This window comes from Apium graveolens, unplaced genomic scaffold (assembly GCF_009905375.1).
Source record: "Apium graveolens cultivar Ventura unplaced genomic scaffold, ASM990537v1 ctg733, whole genome shotgun sequence".
In the NCBI taxonomy this organism is placed as follows: domain Eukaryota; kingdom Viridiplantae; phylum Streptophyta; class Magnoliopsida; order Apiales; family Apiaceae; genus Apium; species Apium graveolens.
The window spans coordinates 54,978-61,077 of record NW_027420237.1 but is presented as its reverse complement, the minus strand read 5'-3'; positions in this window follow the sequence as shown (position 1 = coordinate 61,077).

Below are 6,100 nucleotides of genomic sequence, written 5' to 3'. Positions count from 1 at the left end.
TATCAGTACTTATATTATCAAGAGATAATCATCAGAAGATGGATATCAGAACTTAAGTGCTGAAGGCGTTCAGAAAAGGACAGTAGCTGATTAAAGGAAAGAAGATCGAGATAAACATAAGAAGAGATTTGCATGAAGAAGGAATTCTATGAAGAATAGAATACTTGGAAGAAAAGATATCTGATTGATATATTTTATGAAGCAGAATTATATTCCATATCAATTAGAGATTATCTTGTAACTGTGTAATATATAAACACATACATAGGGTTTACACTATAAGTGTTATCATATTCGAGAAGATTATTCATTGTAACCCTAGCAGCTCTCGTGATATTTGTTCATCGCTGAGAGGTAACAGTTCCATACTGTAACATAGTTTATTGTTTTAATAAAGTTTGTTTTCTGTTACTTGAGATATTAAAGTTCGATTTGATTGTACTTTACACTGTATTCACCCTCTCTACAGTGTGTGTGACCTAACAAGTGGTATCAGAGCCTATCTGTTAACGCACATACAGTTAAAGATCCAAACACAATCATGTCTGACACAGAAACTCCAACTAAGCCTACCAAAACTGAAGAACCTCCAAAGACACAAATTCAAAGTCGGTATGAAACCATCAGAGTTCCCATACTGAGACCATCTGAATATGCCATATGTAAGGTGAGGATGACCATATTTCTGGAAGCTACAGATCCAGAATATCTTGATAGAATCAAGGAAGGACCTCACAAACCAACCAAGCTCGCTGTTGCAGTTGCAGTTGAAGCAGCAAAGACCGTACCAAAGGAGAAGAGTGATTATACTGCTGAAGATATCGCATCAATTGCTAAGGATGCTAAGGTACGACACTTACTGCATAGTGCCATTAATAATGTAATGTCAAACAGGGTAATTAACTGCAAGACTGCTAAGGAGATATGGGATGCTCTGGAAACAAGGTGTCAGGGAACTGATACAATTAAGAAGAACAGGAAGACAATACTCACTCAAGAGTATGAACACTTTGACTCAAAGGCTAATGAGTCATTGACTGATTTATATGATAGATTTGTCAAACTCTTGAATGATCTGTCACTAGTTAATAAGGAGTATGATCTTGAAGATTCAAACCTTAAATTCCTGTTAGCTCTTCTTGAATGTTGGGATTTGAAGGCAACAACAATAAGAGACAACTATAGTCTTGATGAAACAACTCTTAATGAAATTTATGGAATGCTCAAGACTCATGAACTTGAGATGGAACAAAGAAGCAAGAGGAAAGGAGGAAAGTCAAGGACAGTTGCTCTTACGGCTGAAGAAGAATCCCCCAAGGCAGCTACCTGAAGGAAAGACAAGGGTAAAGCTCTTTTCACAAAGTCTGATACTGAATCATCAAATTCTGAAAGTGATGATGACTCAGATTCTGAAAGCTTGCCTGAAACTGATGTTGATGAGGAGATGATGAAGCTGTGTGCTCTTATGGTGAAAGGGATTAAAAGATTGCATACAGGAAGTTCAGGAAGGGAAAGAAGTTTTCCAAGAAAGGCACAAGTTCTGATAAGAAGAATTTCAGAAGATCTGAGGGCAGAGGAGGAAAGTCTGATAGAGGAGATTATACCAATGTCAAATGCTATAACTGTGGTGAGAAAGGCCACATATCTCTTGATTGTAAGAAAGTGAAGGGTGACAAAGGCAAGGCTCTTGTCACAAAGAAGAAAAGCTGGACAGACTCCTCAGACTCTGAAAGTGAGGAGAACTATGCTTTGATGGCAAATGCTGATAAAGAAAGTGCTGAGAGCAGTTCTGAAGCTGTTGAAACAAAGGTACCTCAGACTACTTATGCTTTTCATACTGATGATATTAATGAGTTGAGAAGATATCTTAAAACCATGTTTGTTAGTTATAGAGATCAAACTTTAACATGTGAAAGATTAACTTCTGAAAATCTTGCTTTTAAGAAAAGAAATGATTTCTTAGAAAAAGAGTTAGTTATGTTCCATCAAACTCAGAATGATAGAGATGATGCTTTTTATGTTAGGGATTAAGTGCTAAAAATAAATGAATCTCTAAAAACTGAGTTAGAAAAGGAAAGAGAGATAATCAGGACTTGGACTAACTCTGGCAGAACAACTCAAAATTTGCTAAGTAGTGAAAATTGGAAAGAGGGCTTAGGTTATGGAGAAGATAAGAATGATAAAGGAATTGTAGAAATTAAGCCTGTTGTTAAGCAAAAGTCAAAGTTAAAACCTGTTAAGTTTGTAACTGAAAAGTCTGATAATGAGAAATCAGAAGTTAAAGAGGGATTAACTTCTAACAAACTAAAACAAGAAAAGACAGTTGAAGTAAACATAGGCTTAATGACTAAGAAGCAGCTTAAGCATAAGCTGAAAGATGTTAAGAATGCAAACAAGGTAAAATCACCTAGGAAAAATAGGAATGGAAAGGAAGGTGTGAATACAATCAATGATTATAAGCCTGTTCCTGATGCTCTTAGGAAAACGTGTCATAACTGTGGAAGTTCTAACCATCTGGCTTCTTTTTGCAGGAAGAATAAGAACATAAACTCCTTACCTTCAAAGTCAGGAGTTAAGAGTCAGTCTATTAGATATAAGCCACAAAATCCTTGTTTTCATTGTGGTAGTTTATGGCATTCCATTTATACTTGTAAGGAATATCATAGTTTGTACTATGATTATTATCAAATTAAACCTTCTTTAAAGAAAGTTTCCATTGTTCCTTCTAGTGTAAATTCTGATACAAAGTCTGATAGTATAAATTCTGATCAGAAAAATGTTAACATAAACTTTGATGCTAAATCTGCTGCAAATGTTAACAAACTTGATAAAGCCAAAGGATCCAAGCAAGTATGGGTCTTTAAAACTAATCATTACTGGTCTTTGTGATTGCAGGGCAACAGGAAATATATCCTAGTTCTGGATAGTGGATGTTCAGGACATATGACTGGAAATAAAGCCCTGCTATCAGACTTTGTGGAGAAAGCTGGCCCAAGTGTTTCTTATGGAGATGGCAACATTGGAAAAACTTTGGGATATGGCAATATCAATCTTGGGAATGTCATCATTAAAGAAGTAGCTCTGGTCTCAGGACTTAAACACAATCTGCTGAGTATAAGTCAAATCTGTGACAGAGGTTATCATGTTGATTTCTTTGAAGAACACTGTGAAGTTGTGAGTAAATCTAAAGGAAAAGTAATTCTGAAAGGATACAGGCGTGGTAACATTTATGAAGCTAAGCTTTCAACAAGTACTGATGGTTCTGCAATCTGTCTGATGAGTAGAGCATCAATTGAAGAAAGCTGGAATTGGCACAAGAAACTCTCTCATTTAAATTTCAACAATATAAATGAACTAGTCAAGAAAGATCTTGTTAGAGGACTGCCAAAGTCAGTATTTGCTCCTGATGGCCTTTGTGATTCTTGTCAGAAGGCCAAACAAAGAAAATCTTCATTCAAGAGCAAGACTGAATCATCAATTCTTGAGCCTTATCATCTACTACATGTTGATCTATTTGGTCCAGTGAATGTCATGTCAATTGCAAAGAAGAAATATGCGTTGGTCATAGTGGATGAGTTCACCAGATACACATGGGTGTATTTCTTGTACACAAAAAGTGAAACTGCATCTATCTTGATTGATCTTGTCAAACATCTGGATAAATTGGTCAAAGATTCTGTGAAAACCATAAGGAGTGATAATGGCACTGAGTTCAAGAATTTGATAATGGAAGAGTTCTGCAAAAACCATGAAATTAAGCAGGAATTTTCTGCTCCTGGAACTCCACAGCAAAATGGAGTTGTTGAAAGGAAGAATAGAACTCTCATTGAAGCTACACGTACAATGCTTGAAGAAGCAAAGCTTCCAACCTATTTCTGGGCTGAAGCTGTGCAGACTGTTTGTTTTACTCAAAATGCAACACTCATTAACAAGCAAAGAAAAACACCATATGAGATGGTGAAGGAAAAGAAGCCAAATCTAAAGTATTTTCATGTATTTGGATGCAAGTGTTTTGTTCTCAAGACTCATCCTGAACAGCTATCCAAATTTGATCTAAAAGCTGATGAAGGAATCTTTGTTGGATATCCACTTTCCACAAAAGCCTTAAGAGTCTATAATCTGAGAACAAGAGTGGTCATGGAATCTATCAATGTCTCTTTTGATGACAAGAAGAAGACTGGACTTGAAGATTTTATTGATCATGAACAGCTGAGATTTGAAATGAAGACTCAAATTCTGATACTGAAAATCCTGACAATCTAAGTCCTGATACTGTAAACTCTGATGTTATTGAAACTGTGGTGACTACGCCAAAGGAAGATGCACCTATGCAGGGGAGCATACTCAAGATCTTACCACGTCTCAAGAAGCATCTGAACATACATCTGGCTCTTCAAGATCTGATTCGTCAAATTCTGATAAGCCAAGTTCTGATATTTCTGAAAATCTAAATTCTGAAGAATCCAACTCAGAGAGCATAGTTTCAGGGGGAGCATCAGAAAATGAAGTTGAAGACATCATGGATCATGGGGGAGCATCCAGTTCTAGAGAAAACCTTCCATCTGCAAGGAAGTGGACTAAATCACATATACCTGATTTGATAATTGGAAATCCTGATGCAGGTGTCAGAACTAGAACAGGTACTTCAAACGAATGTCTTTACAATTCTTTTCTTTCTCGGACTGAGCCAAAGAAAGTGGAAGAAGCTCTTCAAGATGCTGATTGGGTGCAAGCAATATAGGAAGAGTTAAATGAATTTGAAAGAAACAAAGTCTGAACCCTAGTGCCAAGACCAAAGAATAGATCTGTTGTTGGTACAAAGTGGGTATTCAGAAACAAAACTGACAGTGATGGCATAATTACAAGGAATAAGGCAAGGCTGGTTGCAAAAGGATATTCTCAACATGAGGGAATTGATTATGATGAAACATTTGCACCAGTTGCTAGGTTAGAAGCCATAAGGATATTTTTGGCTTATGTTGCTCACAAAAAGTTTACTGTCTTTCAAATAGATGTGAAAAGTGCTTTTCTCAAAGGAGAATTGGAGGAGGAAGTATATGTTGAACAACCTCTAGGCTTTGTAGATTCCAAACATCCAGATTATGTCTACAGGCTTGATAAAGCACTTTATGGACTTAAGCAAGCTCCTAGAGCATGGTATGAGACTTTAGCTCAGTTTCTTCTGGAAAATGGATTTAATAGAGGAACTATAGATAAAACACTGTTCTACCTCAACCATGGAAAGGACTTACTTCTGGTCCAGATTTATGTTGATGATATCATTTTTGGGTCTACAAATGACAGACTTTGCAAGAAGTTTGCCAAACTGATGCAGTCAAGGTATCAGATGAGTATGATGGGGGAACTTAGCTATTTTCTGGGCATTCAAGTCAAGCAAAATGAAGAAGGCACTTTTATTTGTCAAACTAAGTACACCAGAAACTTGCTAAAGAAATTTGGAATGCAAGATTGTTCAAGTGCATCCACTCCCATGGCCACTGCAACAAAACTGGACAAGGATACTGGTAAATCAGTAGATATTACTGATTACAGAGGTATGATTGGCTCCCTACTCTATCTAACTGCTAGTCGACCTGATATCATGTATGCTACCTGTCTTTGTGCAAGATTTCAAGCAGATCCAAGAGAACCTCACTTAACAGCTGTGAAAAGAATTTTTAAGTATCTTAAGGAGAACAGCTGATCTGGGATTGTGGTATCCCAGAGAATCAGATTTAAACTAATAGGTTACTCAGATGCAGATTTTGCAGGTTACAAAATTGACAGGAAAAGCACAAGTGGAAGCTGCCAATTTCTTGGAGGCAGATTGGTTTCTTGGTTTAGCAAGAAACAAAAGTCAATTTCCACATCAACTGCAGAAGCAGAATATATTGTTGCAGGAAGCTGTTGTGCACAGATTATTTGGATGAAGAATCAGTTACTGGATTATAGGTTAACATATTTCAAAATCCCTATTTACTGTGATAATCAAAGTGCTATTGCTATGACAGGTAATCCAGTTCAACACTCTATGACAAAGCACATCAGCATCAGGTATCACTTCATCAGGGAGCATGTGGATGAAGGTACAGTGGAATTG